The sequence below is a fragment of the Pan paniscus genome, chromosome 6 (assembly GCF_029289425.2).
Source record: "Pan paniscus chromosome 6, NHGRI_mPanPan1-v2.0_pri, whole genome shotgun sequence".
Lineage (NCBI taxonomy): Eukaryota > Metazoa > Chordata > Mammalia > Primates > Hominidae > Pan > Pan paniscus.
In genome coordinates this window covers 94,004,345-94,023,332 of record NC_073255.2, presented here as the reverse complement: position 1 = coordinate 94,023,332, position 18,988 = coordinate 94,004,345, and the positions used below count along the sequence as shown (strand labels likewise).

Sequence of the window (18,988 nt, the reverse complement as noted above, 5' to 3'; positions counted from 1 at the left end):
ACACCCAACTAATTTTTTTGTATTTTTAGTAGAGACGGGGTTTCACCACGTTGGACAGGTTGGTCTCGAACTCCTGTCCTCAAGTGATCCTCCCGCCTTGGTCTCCCAAAGTGCTGGGATTACAGGTGTGAGCCTCCACACCTGGCCTGTTTTTCCTTTTAAAGCCGTGACTCTATTTTCCCTTCTGGCCTTGGTGTGTGCTCTTCCCCACTCTGTCTCCTTCCCTTTTGAGTCCTTTCCATCAGGAAGCCCTCCTTAACCACTACCAGACTCACCCACACATGAACCGGCTCCCATCTGTTCTGTTTATTTTGGCAAGGAAATAAAGACGTGTCTTCCACCAGAAAAGCTGAGGCCACTACTCAATTCAGTTTGCCCTCCCTGCTGGGGCACAGGTGCCATGGCCTCCCTTAAGTGCTTATTAATTCCTGTGTTTCAGCTTTCATCCTTCCACCTGCTGCTAGGCCTCTGTGCACACAGTGCTTTGTGGAATTGCTCCTGTCTCTTCAGCTTAGCAGCGTGCCTTGAAGAGGAAGAGCTGCAGAGAAATTTTGAAAATAAATTGCTTTTTGAAAAATAATTTGACAGTAAGTCAGGGACCTTAAAAATATTTGTTCCCTTTGATTCAGAAATATTTCTAAGACAAATTCAGAAATTCTTTTTTTTTTTTTTTGAGACAAATTCTGTCTCTGTCTGCCCAGGCTGGAGTGCAGTGGTGCAGTCTTGGCTCACTGCAACCTCCGCCTCCCAGGTTCAAGTGATTCTCATGCCTCAGCCCCCCGAGTAGCTGGAACTGCAGGTGTGCACCAACACGCCCAGCTAATTGTTGTATTGTTTTATAGAAACAGGGATTTGTTGTGTTGCCCAGGCTAGTCTTGAACTCCTGAGCTTAAGCAATCTGCCTGCCTCGGCCTCCCAAAGTGCTGGGACTACAGGCATGTACCACTGCGCCTGGCCAGAATTTCTATTTTAAGGAACTTATCAGTGGCTTACAAAGACTTATGTTGAAAATATATCAATCCTGTTTTTCATGACTTTTTTAAAAACAGTTTTTTTTTCTGTACTAGAAAATGCACTGTAACTTGACATTGTAATAGTGAAAATATAATGACATTTGAGAATTTATAATGAGAAAATGTTCACAATTTAATATATGAAAAGAAGTAGAACAAAATTATATGTAGTATAAAACCGATCATGTTAAAAACATGGGCGGGCACGGTGGCTCACACCTGTAATCCCAGCACTTTGGGAGGCCGAGGTGGGTGGATCGCGAGGTCAGGAGTTTGAGACCAGCCTGGCCAACATAGTGAAACCCCATCTCTACTACAAATACAAAGATTAGCCGAGCATGGTGGCAGGCACCTGTAATCCCAGCTACTCCAGAGGCTGAGGCAGGAGAATCCCTTGAACTCGGGAGGCGGAGGTTGCAGTGAGCTGAGCGAGGTGGCACCACTGCATTCCAGCCTGGGCAACAACAGAGCGAGACTCCATCTGAAAAAAAAAAAAAAAAAGGAAAAGTATGTCCTGTAATATGCATGTAAAAAACTGGTAGAATGAAACCAAATAAGAGTTTGGATTATGTTTTCCTTAATTTTATGTTTTAAAATATAGCACATTTTCTTCACTAAACATGCTTTTAAATTTTTTAATTGACAAAGTTGTATATATTTATAGTGTATGGCATATTGTTTTGAAGTCTGGTAGAATGGCTAAATTGAGTTAATTAACATATGCATTACCTCACACCTTTTTTTGTGGTGAGAACACTTAAAATCTACTCTTAGCAGTCTTCAAGAGTACAACACATTGCTACTAACTGTAGTCACCATGTTATACAATAGGTCTCTCTTTGTTTTTTTTTTTGTTTGTTTGTTTGTTTTTGAGCGGAGTTTCGCTCTTGTTGCCCAGGCTGGAGTGCAATGGCGCGATCTCGGCTCACTGCAACCTCTGCCTCCCAGGTTCAAGCAATTCTCCTGCTTCAGCCTCTGGAGCAGCCAGGATTACAGGCACCTGCCACCACGCCTGGCTAATTTTTTGTATTTTTAGTAGAGATGGGGGTTTCACCATGTTGCCCAGGCTGGTCTCTAACTCCTGACCTCAGGTGATCCACCTGCCTGGGCCTCCCAAAGTGCTGGGATTACAGGCGTGAGCCACCGCACCCAGCCTCAGTAGGTCTCTTGAACTGTATTTAATTTTAACTTTTTGTTTTGAAATAGTTTCAGATTTGCAAAAAAGTTGCAACAGCAGTGCTAACAATTCTTGAGCGCCCTTTACCCAGATTTCCCCATTGTTAATATTTTACCATATTTGCTTTATCAATGTGTGTGTGTGTGTAGATATATTTTTTCTTGAACTATTTGAGAATGAGTTGCAGATATAACCAAGGTACTTGGTTACCCCTAAGTACTTCAGTGTGTATTTTCTTCAAGGCAAGGACAGTTTTTTTTTTTTTTGGTAAGCAAAATACAGTGATCAATAGCAGGAAATTAACATTGATATCCTGTGTTGTCTAATCATAGAGTTTCTTTACATTTTGCCGTTAATATCTTTTACATCAGAAAAAATATGTTTTTTTCCTGGTCCAAGACCTCAGAGAGAGAGAGAGAGAGAGAGAGTGTGTGTGTGTGTGTGTGTCTTAGATCACTCAGTCTTTATCTTTCATGGCCTTAACATTTTTGAAAAAGTGAGGCCGTGTCTTTGTCAACGTCTCACAGTTTGGTTCGGGTTTGTATAATGTTCCCTTATAACAAGATCCAGCTTCCACCCGAGGCAACAGAGTGAACAACAACAACAAAAAAAGAGGTGACCTGGGTGCTTTTACTACCCTACATTCAGATGTGGGAGCAAAGAAATGACTTAAAGTTGGAGTTTATATTTAAAAGGGAAGCAGAGTGTAAGTTTGGAAAATTTGCAGGCTGGCCATGTGACAGAAAGAAAAAACTTTTTCAAGAGAACTCAAGCAGGCTGTGGAGCAACCGCTTGCTAGAGCGATTTGCAGATTTAAAAAGGAGCCAAGTGCTGATAGCCAAGACTGTGGGAAAAAAAGGCCTTGAAGGCATTTCAGAGACCTTCCCGGCAGCCCCTCCCATTACAGTTGTGGAGGCCTCGGAGGGAAGAATGCTTTGTGGTTCAGGCCCAGTGCCAGGGACAGCCTCAGGACACTGCTCCTCACATCCCTGGCCATTCAGCTTCCAGCCTTGGCTCAAAGGGGCCCAGATACAGCTCAGGCTGCCGCACTAGAGGGTGAAAGCCATGAGCCTTGGCCGCTTCAATGTGGTGGTGAGCCTGTGGGTGGACAGAATGCAAGAGTGAGGGAGGCTTGGCAGCCTCCACCTAGATTTCAGAGAATGTATGGGAAAGCCTGGGAAAGGGGCAGACCCCTTACCGAGAACCTCTGGTAGGAGAGGAATGTGGGACTGGAGGCCCCATACAGAGTTCTCACTGGGGCACTGCCTAGTGGAGCTGTGGGAAGGGGGCCACTGTCCTCCAGACCCCGGAATGGTAGATCCACCAGCATCTTACAACCTGTCCCTGGAAAAGCCACAGGCTGTGAGAGCAGCCTCGGATTGAACCCTGCAAAGCCACCAGGACAGAGCTGCCCAGGACCTTGGGAGCCCACCCTTCGCACCAGCACGCCCTGGATGTGAGACATGGAGTCAAAGGAGATTATTTGGGAGCTTTAAGATTTAATGACTGTCTGCCAGGTGCGGTGGCTCACACCTGTAATCCCAGCACTATGGGAGGCCGAGGTGGGAGTGCATTGGTGCTGTCTCAGTTCACTGCAACCTCCACTTCTTGGGTTCAAGCGATTCTCCTGCCTTAGCCTCCCAAGTAACTGGGACTACAGGCACCCACCACCATGCCCAGGTAATTTTTGTATTTTTAGTAGGGACAGGGTTTCATCATGTTGGCCAGGTTGGTCTCGAACTCCTGACCTCAGGCGATCTGCCCCCCTCGGCCTCCCAAAGTGCTGGGATTATAGGCTTGAGCCACTGCGCCTGGCTGGAGGGACCGGTTTTTTAATTGAGAGGGTTGGTACTTCTCCCTTCCTGCCTTTTTCCAAGGGCTGCTCGGGGCTTGTGTGTGTGTGTGTGTGTGTGTGTGTGTGTGTGTTTCAAAGACAGAGATCTGTATTTATTAACTCAGGTCAGACACTTGGGATTTTTCACCAGGCATCGTCACCAATCAGCCAGCTCAGATTAATTAATATTAATTTGGTTGGTCTGTTCCCAGGCCCTTGGGGTGCAGGCACTTTCTGTCATTAAGTCCTTGTGACCCAGCCTCGTGTGACACATCTCCCATGATGGGGAGCCACTCCCCCAATAGCGCATTCTATGTTCAGACTCCTTTATTAGAACGTTTTTGCTTGGAGGGGTTGTAAACCTCTCTCCTCTATGACCACTCCTATTTCTGAATGCCAGGCCTCTCCCTTTGGCAGTTTTCTGATCACCTAAAGAAGGGATCAAGTACCTCTGAATCTTCTTTTCTTAGGATTAACTTTTCCAGTGTCTTTACTGTTTCTTTCTTTTTTTTCTTTTTTTTTTTTGAGAGATGGTCTCGCTCTGTCACCCAGGCTAGAGTGCAATGACACAATCATCATGGCTCACTGCAGCCTCTGCAACCTCTAACTCCCAGGCTTAAGTAATCCTTTTGCCTCAGCCTCCTGAGTAGTTGGGACTACAGGTGCACGCTACGACACCTGGATAATTTTTTTTTTTTTTTGAGATGGAGCGGGTGGTCTCACTTTGTTGCCCAGGCTGGTCTCGAACCTCTGGCCTCAGCACTTCTCCAGCCTCGGCCTCCCAAAGTGCTGAGATTATAGGCGTGAGCCACTATGCCTGTTTCTCTTGTGACAGGTGTTGGGGACTACTGTGCCCTAGAGCCACTTTCTGAGTGTTGCAGTTTGTCTTTGATGTTCAATGTGGAGCTCATTTGGAATTCTATTAAAAGAATCCTTAGTGTGCCTTCCCTTTTGGGGAAGCCATGTTGACTTCAGCCCATCCCATTCTCATTTCGGTAAAGGAGGAGGGAGTAGCACTGCCCATGCTGTGGGCTTGCTGCCGTGGACTTGCTGTAGGAGTTGTAACACATGCGTGTGTGGGCAGGGGCTTGGGGGGCAGGTGGCATTCTGATTGCCTCCAGGTGATCTCTCCAGACTGTTGCCCCTGCGCTGGAGGCAGAAGCCGACTTCAGAACTGATCTGCCCAGATTTGAGAAAAGTAAAGCAAGACCCCTGGCTCTCTCTATTTCTCTTATTATTATTATTATTAATTTTTTTTTTTTTTTTTGAGACCGAGTCCTGCTCTGTCGCCCAGGCTGGAGTGCAGTGGCGCGATCTTGGCTCACTGCAAGCTCCACCTCCCGGGTTCATGCCATTCTCCTGCCTCAGCCTCCCAAGTAGCTGGGACTACAGGTGCCTGCCACCACACCCGGCTAATTTTTTTGTATTTTTAGTAGAGACGGGGTTTCACTGTGTTAGCCAGGATGGTCTCGATATCCTGACTCGTGATCCGCCTGCCTCGGACTCCCAAAGTGCTGGGATTACAGGCGTGAGCCACCGCATCCGGCCTCTGTTTCTCTTTTCTATATTTTTATTCAAAATTAATTGAGGCAATCAGCTAGGCTTGGTGGCTCATGCCTGCAATCCCAGCACTTGGGAGGCCAAGGCAGGTGGATCAGTTGAGATTGGGAGTTTGACATCAGCCTGGACAACATGGTGAAACCCCGTCTCTACAAAAAAAAAAAAAAAAAACAAAAACAAAAATTAGCCAGGCATGTTGGCGGGTGCCTGTAATTCCAGCTACCTGGGAGGCTGAGGCAGGAGAATTGCTTGAACCCGGGAGGTGGAGGTTGCAGTGAGCCTAGATTGTGCCACTGTACTCCAGCCTGGGGACAAGAGCCAGACCCTGTCTCAAAAAAAAAAAAAAAAAAAAAAAAAGGCCGTGTTTGGTGGCTCACGTCTGTAATCCCAGCACTTTGGAAGGCTGAGAGGGTGGATCACCTGAGGTCAGGAGTTTGAGACCAGCCTGGCCAGCATGGCGAAACCCCATCTCTACTAAAAATACAAAAATTAGCCAGGCGTGGTGGCAGGCACCTGTAATCCCAGCTACTCGGGAGGCTGAGGCAGGAGAATCGCTTGAACCTGGGAGGCAGAGGTTGCAGTGAGCCGAGATCGTGCTATTGCACTCCAGCCTGGGCGACAAGAGCAAAACTCCATCTAAAAAAAAAAAACAATTGAGGCAAAAGTGGGGATGGTCAGGAGGATGAACCAGCATGAACTCCTATGGAGAGTTTTGTGCCTGTAAATCACCTTGTGCCACCTTTTAATGTTGACGCTGGATTATATCCATGCAATGCCCTGGAGCTTAGGGGAGCTGTGGTCTCGTCCCCTTGGCATTCAAGCCAAGGAGCCGAGGCCGCAGAGATGTTGCTAGAAGCAGGCACGGGGAGCTGCAGCTGCAGCATCAGCCCCTGTGGGCCTGGTCAGTTCGATTTGTGCTGAGTCATGCCCACTGTTCGCCTGCTGTCCCTCCCGCACCCCAGTCATGCTTGCACAGATCTGACTCAGCAGCTGCCTTCCTCTTTCACGTCATTGCATCGGGCACATGCTGGTCATGTGTTTCTAAATTAAGTCCTGTTGTGTGGGGAAAAGGCCATCAGCTGGCAGCATTTGGCCATGGCCATCTTCAGTGGAGAATGTTCTCCAGGATACCTTGGTGAAGGCCCCGTGACTGCATTGATATTAGGGGTGCAGGCATCGTTGTACAGTAGTACCTTCCTGTAGCAGCATTCTGATCACACCACCCCCTTGCCCTGTCCTCACCAGCTTCCCCAGGGCCAAACACCTTAGACTGGCGTACAGGCCCCTAGGCCCTTACGCACTCATCTGGGTGTCTCTTTTAAAAGTTTATCTCGGCTGAGTGTGGTGGCTCTTACCTGTTATCCCAGCACTTTGGGAGGGCAAGGTGGGAGGACTGCTTGAGCCTAGGAGTTTGAGACCAGCCTGGGCAACTTAGTGAGACCCCATCTCTACAAAAAAATTTAAAAAATCAGCTGGTATGGTGGTGCATGCCTATGGTCTCAGCTACGCAGGAGGCTGAGGGAGGAGGATTGCTTGAGCCCAGGAGTTAGAGGCTGCAGTGAGCTATGATCACACCACTGCACTGCAGCCTTGGTGACTCCAGCCTGTTCAGTGAATGAATGAATGCTTATCTCTTATGTGCCATCTATGCATCCCCACATATAAACACATCCCATTGCACCACACTTGAGTTACCCCAGACCCCGAGTTTCTCGTGTTCTAGGCTCTGGTACACGCTTCCTCTATCGGTAGCTTCACTCATCCCCCTAATCTGACTGGTGGACCCTGATCATTCTTCACAATCCAGCCCAGATGTTGGCCTCTGGGAGCCCCTTCCTTGACTGTTTCAGACTGTCATGCCTGCTTTTTCCTTCCAGCTCTATTTCCCCTGCGCCTGGCCTCCCCATGCAGCCGTGACTGTTGGGATAGGTCTGCCCTTTCTCATAGCAGGAGGACACCTTAGGGCAAGGTTGGCATGTCTGCTCCTGCCTGAACCCACACAGTTCCTGGAGTGCAGCAGGTGCTCCTCAGCTGTTTGCTGCACGCGTGGACGTAAGAGTGACAGAAGCATGTCCTTCAACATGACGTTTTTGTGCCTGAACATTGTCTAGAGGCTTTCCAGACTGTAAGCTCTGTGGGATTAGGAGCCTGCCTGCCTCGCACTCCCTGGCATCCTTAGTGCTTTGGGCCTCACAGGCCAGCGGAGCTCTCGTGCGGGTTCCAGGCCTGCTTTGGTGGGAGTGCTCAGTGCTTTTAGCCACACAGAGCTGTGGCCTGCAAGGCTTTCGGAGTACATCTCCAGCACATCTGAGAATCCGGAAGCAACTCAGAGTTTCTGGAATGGATTTCACAAAGTCTGTGAATAAGAGGGCCCCACAGGCCCTACTCAACAGCCTTTTTTTTTTTTTTTTTTTTAAATACAGAAGATGCTAGTTTTTAAATACAGAAGATGCTAGTCTTCAAAGAACCTCTTTACTCTTTTACTCTTTTTCTTTTTTTTTCGAGACAGAGTCTCATTCTGTCGCCCAGGCTGGAGTGCAGTGGCATGATCTTGGCTCACTGCAACCTTCACCTCCTAGGTGCAAGTGATTCTCCTGCCTCAGCAGCCTCCAGAGTAGCTGGAATTACAGGGGTGCGCCACCATACTTGGCTAATTTTTGTATTTTTACTAGAGACTGGGTTTCCCAATGTTGGCCAGGCTGGTCTCGAGCTCCTGACCTCAAGTGATCCACCCGCCTCAGCCTCCCAAGTGTTGGGATTACAGGCGTGAGCCACTGCACCTGGCCCTCTTTACTCTTATTATATAGTGATGGGGTCTTGCTTTGTTGCCCAGGCTGGAGTGCAGTGATACTCACTGCAGCCTCAACCTGCAGGGCTCAAGTGATCTCCTGCCTTACCTCCCAAATAGCTGGGACTACAGACCTGAGCCAACGCTCCCCACCTCTTTACTCTTATTTTATTTTATATTTATTTATTTATTGAGACGGAGTCTCACTGTGTTGCCCAGGCTGGAGTGCAATGGTGTCATCTTGGCTCACTGCAGCCTCCGCCTCCTGAGTTCAAGTGATTCTCCTGCCTCAGCCTCCCAAGTACCTGGGATTACAGGCACGCACCACCACGCCTGGCTAGTTATTTTTGTATTTTTAGTAGAGACGGGGTTTCGCCATGTTGGCCAGGCTGGTCTCAAACTCCTGACCTCAGGTGATCCACCTGCCTCAGCCTCCCAAAGTGCTGGGATTCCAGGCGTGAGCCGCTGTGCCTGGCTTACTCTTATCTTAGATATCACGCTAACAAGCAGCTGATTTCCCAATTTACGCAGATTCAAAGCAGCCAATTAGAAATGGGTGAGAGACTTTTGAAAAAAAACGTAGGCACTCTCATGGCTGGGTGCAGTGGCTCACACCTGTAATCCCAGCACTTTGGGAGGCTGAGGCAGGTGGATCACGAAGTCAGGAGATCGAGACCATCCTGGCTAATATGGTGAAACCCCATCTCTACTAAAAACACAAAAAATTAGCCGGGTGTGGTGGCAGGCGCCTGTAGTCCCAGCTACTCAGGAGGCTGAGGAAGGAGAATGGCGTGAACCCAGGAGGCGGAGCTTGCTGTCAGCTGAGATTGCGCCACTGTACTCCAGCCTGGACGACAGAGCAAGACTCCATCTCAAAAAAGAAAAAAGCAAAAACGTAGGCACTCTCATAATGGTGAGGGTCATCCTGCCTCAAGAAAAGACAAACACTATCAACAACAAAGATGCAGGGGCCGGGTGTGCTGGCTCACACCTGGAATCCCAGGACTTTGGGAGACCAAGGTGCGAGGATTGCTTGAGCCCAGGAGTTTGAGACCAGCCTGGGCAACCAAGCGAGACCCCATCTCTACAGAAATAAAAGTTTTTTAAAAATTAGCTCTGTGAGGTGGTGCATACCTATAGTCTCAGAGAGGCTAAGGTGGGAGGATGGCTTGAGGCCAGGAGTATGAGGGTGCAGTGAACTATTCTACTGCTTTCCACCCTGGGTAACAGAGTGAGACTGTGTCTCTCAAAACAAGCAAACAGACCAAAAAGATGCAGGAACCTGAGATCCCACAGCCTGGGTTCCCTCTGTGTGCAAGCAACCTCTCCTGCCTCTTTAGGCCCTAAGTATGTTGTACAATGACACGATGGCCGAGTAGTCTACAAAAGGAACCGTGCATGGACTCGAGACAGCATGGACATGGTTCACGTATTCTGGAAGTATTTCTCTAGCTGTGTAGAATTTTAGAGCTGAGGATGATCCTTGGTGACCAGCTCCATATTGCTTTATGGAGAAGAAACCTGAGTCCTGGGAGGTCAAGTAACCCGTTCAGACTCCCACAACCAGAGCCTGTGGCATCTGTACTGCCCAGTCAGTACAGAGCTCCAGTAACTAGGTGCACTTCAGTTATCTAGAGTAGGCGCTAATAACTTATTTCTTGGCAGAGGCCAGGTAATAAATATTTTTTAGGCTTTGCATGCCAAGAAGTAAAATCTAGGATGTTATATATAATGAGAGGCAACAAGTTTCCATATTTTTTGTTGATGAAATTCAAATAAGGCTGGTTGCGGTGGTTCACACCTGTAATCCCAGCACTTTGGGAGGCCAAGGCGGGAGAATTGCTTGAGCCCAGGTGTTTGAGACCAGCCTGGGCAACTTAGCCAGACCCTGTCTCTATATTTTGAAATATATATTTTTAAAATCGAGTAATAACTAATAACAGTTGAGTGCAAATTTTTAATACAGGTTTGTTAATAAGAAGAATGGAATGATTTTTGTAGGGATAACAATTTTGGGCCAGGTGCCATGACTCACGCCTCTAATCCCAGCACTCTTGGAGGCTGAGGTGGGAGGATCGCTTGAGTCCAGGAGTTTGAGACCAGCCTGGGCAACATGGCTAACCCCTATCTCTACAAAAAAATATTTAAAAAGTTAGCTGGGCATGGTGGGTAGTATACACCTGTAGTCCCAACTACTGTGGAGACTGAGGTGGGAGGATCACTTGAGCCCAGAAGGTTGAGGCTGGAGTGAGCTGCGATTGTGCCACTGCACTGCAGTCTGGGTGACAAAGCAAGACCCAGTCTCAAAAAAACAAAAAACAGAAAACAATTTTGTTTCATTGGGGTTCTGAATTAGTGTTCCCAAACATCAAAATCTGTTGCAAATATCCCCGTGTCAGTGCTCATCTGTAATGAGATTGTATAGGTGACATCTTTGAAAATATCTTTTCACACAAATAGGTACTGCCAAGTTATATTGGTCAGGGAGCATAAATTTTGATGGAGCATTTTAATCATTGGAAGACAGCATTTATAGATTTTTTTTTTAGATTCCCCTCTTGATATTTGCCTTTTTGCATTATTGCATTGCAGATCAGCCACTTCCAATTGAAGGTTAGATGAGAGCTGCTCAATTGTACAGTTAAATGGATTTTAAAATATGGGAATTTCCTTCATACTTAGATCAAGATCTGAAAAACGCTGCTAGGGCTAGAACTAGCAGCTCAAAGTTTTTGTTTTTTTTTGAGCTCAAGGTTTGAGCTCAAAAAAATGTGCAAAGGTTTCTCACTTGTTCTAACCTTGACAGTCTAGGAATTGTATGACGCAGGTTGACATTACTTGTGATTCATACAATGTTAATTTCATTGCAATGACTTTACCGCAATATAAGTTTTGCATATAACTGCTGTTTTGCCTTATAATTTTAGATTGGCCTCATTAAGAAACATCAAGTCTGCAGCAAAAGCTAATTTCCAAAGCGATTTAGTATTAGGTAATAGTGGTTGAGGGCAGTTCTTTCTTTTTTCTTTTTCTTTTTTTTTTTTTTATTGAGATGGAGTCTTGCTCTGTCACCCAGGCTGGAGTGCAGTGGCATGATCTCGGCTCATCACAACCTCCACCTCCCAGGTTCAAGCGATTCTTCTGCCTCAGCCTCCTGAGTAGCTGGGACTACAGGCACGTGGCACCACACCCAGCTAATTTTTTGTATTTTTAGTAGAGATGGGGTTTCACCGTGTTAGCCAGGATGGTCTCGATCTCCTCACCTTGTGATCCACCTGGCTTGGCTTCCCAAAATGCTGGGTTTACAGGCATGAGCCACCGTGCCCGGCCCTCTCTTTTTTTATTTTTTATTTTTATTTTTAGACTAAGAGGGCAGTACTTTTCAGTTATTCTTGTTCAGAAAAGATTTAATATTCACTCTGAGCTCAAAATAGTCACACCAGACTTTACCACTGCTAAGCTGCTGAACTGCTGTATGGTAGGCCAGTTAGGATATTCAGCTTCTATTTTTGACAAAAATCCTTAAGACCAACTTAGGTTAAGTCCATGAGAGCAGATACTGTTGACATTCCCTTGTTCGATCACATATAATAGATTCAAATTTTTTGCATAATATCTGCTGGTGAATAATATAGTGAACAACCATAGGCTCCAACTAAGCCTTTTTCTGCCCCCCACATTCATTATAACACATCTTAGTGGATTCCACTTCAGATTGTACTAAACTTTTCTCAACTTCTTTGAAAATGCTCTTATTTGTAGTTGTTTCATGCTAATTCTTCAAACTTGGTATTGACTCCCCAAGTAAACAACAACTGAAAAGTACTGGTAACGTCTTTAGATTCATCAAGAGCCAAGGAATTGCATTCTTAAACCCTCTTGGTGGCTTCCCTGTAAATGCTTCCAAGATATGAGCGAATGCTATAGAAATTGCAGGAAAGTCCAAAGGGCTGCGTGTCTCCTGTGGCTCAGTCTTATTTCATACCTGCAACATCTTTTAAGGGAAATTTGCAAAAGGGAGAATTATCAACTTTAAAAAAAAAATAGCCAAGGAAACCTCGACTCTTCAAGGAAGCAAGGAAACGTGCTCTCCTTGGGAGTGACATCAGAGGAGGCCCAGTGTGAGTCAGGACTTCACCACCACCTGGCGGAACCAGGGAGCCCCACCCCATGTGTCAGTGGAGATCATGTGCGGTCTTCCCTCTCCAAGCTAGGGTTTGTCAGCAGAGGCCCAGGAGGGAGACTGAATCTCGCCTGACAGCAATGAACTGATACCTTCCTTCCCTATAAGCAGGTGACAGACAATATTTAATAAAATCAAAAGAGGCTGGGTGCAATGGCTTACACCTGTAATCCCAACACTTTGGGAGGCCAAGGTGGGTGGATCACTTGAGGCCAGGAGTTTGAGACCAGCCCCAGCAACATGGTGAGACCCTGTCTTTACTATAAATACAAAAAAATAAATTAGCCAGGTGTGGTGGCACACGCCTGTAATCACAGCTACTCTGGTGGCTGAGGCATGAGAATCAGTTGAACCTGGGAGGCAGAGGTTGCAGTGCACTGAGATCACACAATTGCACTCCAGCCTGGGCAATAGAGACAGACTCTGTCTCAAAAATAAAATAGGCTTAAATAAGATTCAGGATCTTAAAGTACCCAGAATGCCCAGAATACAATAAAAATCAATCACTATACCAAGAACCACAAAACTCTCAACTTGAATGAGAAAAGAGAGTCAACAGACACCAGCATCAGGATGACACAGATGTTGGAATTAAGATATAAAGAAGAATGAAACAGATGTCTTAGAACTGAAATATACAATAGTCAAAATAGGAAACTGAATGGATGACTCCACAGCAAAATGGAGGAGACAGAAGAGAGAATCCATGAACTTGAAGTTAGAGCAGTAGAAATCACCTAACCTAAACAACAGAAAATAGACTGAAAACCAAAACAAAACAAATGAACAGAGCCTCAGGATTTTGTGGGACTAATAACAAAAGATCTGACTTTCATGTCACCCAAGTCCCAGGAGAAGAAGAGAAAGAGAATGAGGCTGAAAAGTTATTTAAAAAATAATGGCGGCCGGGCACGGTGGCTCACTCCTATAATCCCACCACTTTGGGAGACAGAGGTGGGCAGAATCTCAGGAGTTCGTTACCAGACTGGGCAATGTGGCAAAACCCTGTCTCTACTAAAAATACAAAAATTAGCCAGGTGTGGTGAGGCACACCTGTAGTCCCACCTACTCAGGAGGCTGAGGCAGGAGGATCCCTTGAGCCCGGAGGATCCCTCGAGCCCAGAAAGTTGAGGCTGCAGTGAACAGTGATTGCACCACTACGCCTCCAGCCTGGGTGATAGAGCAAGACCTTGTCTCCTAAAACAAAAAAGAAAAGAAAAGAAAAGTTGCTATATTTTGCAAAAGACATAAATCTACAGATTCAAGAAACTGAGTGAACCCCACAGAAGGTAAACACAAAGAAATCTGCACCAACATCTCAGTACGGATAATAAACTTCCTGGGCACTCTGGCTATTGTGGCTGTGGAGCGATCTGTCTGAGTCACTCTTGGACACTGCTTTTTAACAGTTCACCTTGGAGAGTGTAGTGTTCCCCGAGTACCTCTCAGTCCCTGGGGGTTGCGCTATCAGGCAACAGTAGGGTGTGGTTCCATGAGGGTTTTCCCTCATCTTGAAGCCACTAAACCTTGGCAGAGGGGCTTGTGAACCTGAATGACCCTGCTCCCCCTGCAGCCAGAAGGTGCAGCCCCTGGTGCCAGAGCCTTGTCTAGGTGGCCCTGACGTGACAGTGACAGCTAAAGGGTTGACTAAATTACATGTTTTATTCTTTCCTTTCTTGTTACTGCTTTGATTGGGGTGTCTGACTCACCCCAATACCAGTGCTGAGTTGGTTGCTCAATCTTTTTTACTGACCAGAAGTTGCAAACAGTAAATGCAAAACTGCAAATACTTCCTGGAAGATAACCTGTTCCAGTGTTGCAAATGGTTGGCCTCAGAGAGCCCTTGTGTTCTTGCGTCATTCTTCCTTTCAGAAGCTGGTGAGGCTCCTGCCAGTGCCCCCCCAGCCTGTGTGCTCCCTGATTTATTTGTCCGTCTTGCTCAGTGGTGTGCGGGAGGGACTGGAGCTGTTGCCCTTGATTGCTACCTTGGTGGGAACCAGCCAGCTACCAAAATTGACAGGGAATCGTGGTCAAGCTATACATGCATAGTTTTTACCCTTCTCTGTCTGTATGTTGTATTTTATAATAATGAAAACATGTAGAGACCTAATTTATAATAAAAGTCAGGTCTGCTCTATTTAGAGTTGGGGAGATCTATTTGGCTGGTATTCTGACATGTGCCTTTTTCTGTGCCTAATTTTTTCTTGAGACAGGATCTCACTCTGTTGCCTAGACTACAGTGTAGTGGTGTGATTATGGCTCACTGCAACCTCAACCTCCTGGGCTCAGGTGATCCTCCTACCTCAGCCTGCCACATAGCTGGGACTACAGGTGCGCACCGTCACACCTGGCTAACTTTTGTATTTTGTGGTAGAAGTGGGGTTTTGCCATGTTACCCAGGTTGGTCTCAAACTCCTGAGCTCAAGTAATCTGCCCGCCTTGGCCTCCCAAAGTGCTGAGATTAAAGGCATGAGCCACTGCACCCAGCTCTGTACCTAATTTTACAGATGAGAACATGAAAGCCTTCTGTTGGTAAGGGGTGTGTCTGGCCACAGCTGGTGTGGCGGGGCTGTGGCAAGAGCCTGGTCTAGTTCTTGTTTGCTGTTTGGATTGATACTGTGTTTGGCCCCATGAGCTCTGCCTTGTCTCTTGTTCCTTTTGCTGAAGGTATAAAGAAGAAACTCAGAGATTAAAGACTCTTTCAGGGCAGAAGGCTCACACAGGCTTCCAGAACCTCCTCGGAGCGACTGTAGGGACTACCTGACCCAGAAGAGAGTTGTCAGTCAAGACAGCCAGAGTTTTCCCATCAGAGTATTTGGCATAGCAGAGGTGGCTCCCAAACTGTGCCAGGGCACTGCAGCAAACTCACAAGTGATCATTCTCAATGCGGCGGACGCTCAAGTCTGTTGAACTCCATGCGAAGTGCTAGCTTGGGACAGTTCACGGTTCCAACGTGAGATCCTTGCTGCATTCCTTCTTAGGATTTTACATCTTTGCGAAGCTGGGTTTGCAGTGGTTGTTCAGACCTAACTATACGTGGAACTGTTAGGCATTTTTTTTTGGCCTATGGATACCATTAAAAATTTGCTGAGATACCAGGGGCTCCAAAAACGAAGGACATTTGGGATCTGTCCAGACAGGTACACTGGAAGCCCAATGTGTGTTTTATTTGTTGATTGATTGATTGATTGAGACAGTCTTGCTCTGTTGCCCAGGCTGGAGTGCAAGTGGCACGATCTTGGCTCACTGCAACCTCCGCCTCCCGGGTTCAAGCGATTCTCCTGCCTCAGCCTCCCAAATAGCTGGGATTACAGGTGTCTGCCACCATGACCTGCACGCAGCACCACGCCCAGCTAATTTTTGTATTTTTAGTAGAGACGGGGTTTCACCATGTTGGCCAGGCTGGCCTCAAAACTCCTGACCTCAAGTGATATGCCTGCCTCAGCCTCCCAAAGTGCTGTGATTACAGGCGTTAGCCACCACGGCCGGCCCCAACGTGTGTTTCAAATCTTTGCACTTAAATGTTTTTGATTTCTGCACATTTTATGTTGCACGTGTCATAATACATTCACCGATTCCCTTCATTCCCTTGAGTAGTTATTGCGCCCTGGATTCTGCGCCAAGGAAGTGTGTGCTGGGGAGGGGATGGTGGAGCTGAGGTCTGAAGAATGAGTACGAAGCTTCGAGAGGAGGAGCATCTCAGACACCTGTCAGGCTCTGGGGCAGGACCGCAGAGGTGCAAGCTGGAGAGTGGCTCAGGGTGGGGCTGGAGAGATGGGTGTGTGTCTGTGTGCGCGTCAAGGGGAAAATGGTTAAGTTTCTTAACACAGAGGCTCATTTGTGGCCTCAGCCCCCAGGCGCACTGCTTGGATCCTGGGATTCCTCCAAGCTTAACCTTCTTGAGAGGCCTTCCTTTCACACCGCATGCCAGACACAGAGGTACCTGAGATGCTGTTCTTCCCTCAAGGAGCTCACACCGAGTGAGAGAGAGACCCATGTCCTAAGTAGAGGGCGGTGAGCACAGCCCGGTGGGAAGCTGGGCCTGTTTCTCGTTTTGCCCGAGTGAGGTGCTTACCCTGTGTGGCCTCATCTGTAGCTCAGGGCCTTGGATAAAGTGATGGCTGGGTCCTTCCCACCGCACCTGTCTTCTCTCAGAGGTAGTTTGATATTTCAGAGTCAAAGCTGCTGGGAACATTCTCGTTCTGTGGAGCCTCCAGGCTGAGCGCTGGGAGTGCCCCGTGTGCTGGTCGGGGCTGGGGGGCACTCAGGGCCAAGCCCCACCCCTGTTGGCTGCAGGGAGTCAGTCACAGCCTCAAGGAGCAGCTCCTGTTCCTTTCCTTCGTGTTGCGTGTTAGTTTCCTTACAGGCGTGAGACTGTGTGGTCCTGACTCTGAACTCCGGGAAGAGGCTGAAAGAAGCTGTGAGTGCAGGTGTTAGAGACAGGCAGCATGAAGAGGAGGGAATAGAGTCAGCCTCACAGACTGTCCTGATGGAGTTGCAGTGTGGTTTTCAGATTATAAAGGCATTCCATAGTCTGTATGCCAGGCACTGCCAATCCAGGTACCCGAAAATCGGAAGGTTCTTGCCTTCTATTCACATGTTTATTTATTCAACAAATCGACATAAATGCTCATTATATGCCAGTCTGTGAACTAAGCCAAGTCCCTGCCCTTGTGGGGCTGACCCTCTAGTCAGGGAGAGAGCCAGTGGTGGGGTAATGTATAATATAATGTGAGGTGGGGATAAGCTCAGTTGTGAGGGGTCAGAGGGTGGGGATTGTGGCCAGGGGGCAGTTGTAGATTCTGTTCTCAGGCAAAGTTTCTCTGAGATGGTGACATCTGAGCAGAAACTTAAATGAGGGAGTGAATTTTGCAAATAATGAGATGGCCATGTGCAAAGGCCCTGAAACAGAAGGAGGCCAGCGTGACCTGCAAGGTGTGAGGAAGGGGAGCGTAGTAAGAAATGTGGGTGGTGGGAGTGGATTCTGAGGGCTGGATCGTAATGGGCCTTATGAGCTGTGTAAGGACTTCAGGGCTTTGTTGTTGTTGTTGTTGTTTTTGAGACGGAGTCTCACTCTGTCACCCAGGCTGGAGTGCAGTGGCGTGATCTCAGCTCACTACAACCTCTGCCTCCCAGGTTCAAGCGATTCTCCTGCCTCAGCCTCCCCAAGTAGCTGGGACTACAGGCACGCGTCACCATGCCTGGCTAATTTCTGTATTTTTAGTAGAGATGGAGTTTCACTGTGTTGGCCAGGCTGGTCTTGAACTCCTGACCTCGTGATCCGCCCGCCTCGGCCTCCCAAAGTGCTGGGATTACAGGCGTGAGCCACTGTGCCTGGCCACTTTAGGTTTTTGTACGAAGTATGATGTGAAGACATCTCAGGGTTTTTTGTTGTTGTTGTTGTTGTTTGAGATGGAGTCTCACTCTGTTCCCCAGGCTGGAGTCTGGAGTGCAGTGGTGTGATCTCAGCTCACTGCAACCTCCGCTTCCTGGGTTCAAATGATTCTCCAGCCTCAGCCTCCTGAGTAGCTGGGATTACAGGCATGCGCCACTGCATCCGGCTGATTTTTGTATTTTTAGTAGAGACAGGGTTTCACCATGTTGGCCAGGCTGGTCTCAAACTCCTGACCTCAGGTGATCCACCTGCCTCGGCCTCCCAAAATGCTGGGATTACAGGTGTGAGCCACCGTGCCCAGCCCATCTCAGGGTTTTGATCAGGGAGGGGACATAACCTGACTTACTTTTTTTTTTTTTTTTGAGATGGAATCTCGCTCTGTCGCCCAGGCTGGAGTGCAGTGGCACAATGTCGGCTCACTGCAAGCTCCGCCTTCCGGGTTCACACCATTCTCCCACCTCACCTCCCTCCTCCTGTAGCTGGGACTACAGGTGCCTGCCACCACGCCTGGCTAATTCCTTGTATTTTTTTTTTTTTAAGTAGAGACGGGGTTTCACTGTGTTAGCCAGGATGGTCTCGATCTCCTGACCTCGTGATCCACCCGCCTTGGCCTCCCAAAGTGCTGGGATTACAGGCATGGGCCACCGTGCCCGGACGACCTGACTTACTTTTTAAAGCACCCCTGTCTGCTGTGTGGGGAATGGCCCGTCCATCAGGATTCTCTTGCGGTGATTACGTAGGTGCAGATGTACCGCTAACCTCACTCCCAGCATCGTCGATTTATTAATAGAAACTGCCATGAGTTATGCAATCAGCTTGAGTCTGCGTTGAGAAGGACTTCACATCATGGGCATTAGATCTCTTCTGGAAAATGAGGGGACCGGTCACTTGGGGAGTTAGAAGGGAGGAGGGTGAGGGACAGGGAGCGCGAGTTTCTTGGCTGCTGCCTTGTGATGGATAACAGCTAGACAGCTAGGGGAGCTCCTGTGTCACCATGGCACTCCTGACTGGTTCCAGTGGGGCCCTGAGTGTCTGCTG

At 47.8% G+C, this 18,988-nt stretch overlaps 1 protein-coding gene and 1 non-coding gene across 3 annotated transcripts in view; both read left to right on the top strand.

Moving 5' to 3' along the window:
* The window catches only part of LOC100990437 (NADPH--cytochrome P450 reductase), a 71,399-nt gene that overhangs the window by 16,990 nt on the left and 35,421 nt on the right, over positions 1-18,988 (top strand). The gene's annotated exons all lie outside the window — the stretch shown is intronic.
* LOC112440576 (small nucleolar RNA SNORA14) lies at positions 12,234-12,368 on the top strand. Its single transcript, XR_003028606.2, has one exon. It is a non-coding gene; the product is annotated as a small nucleolar RNA SNORA14 (small nucleolar RNA).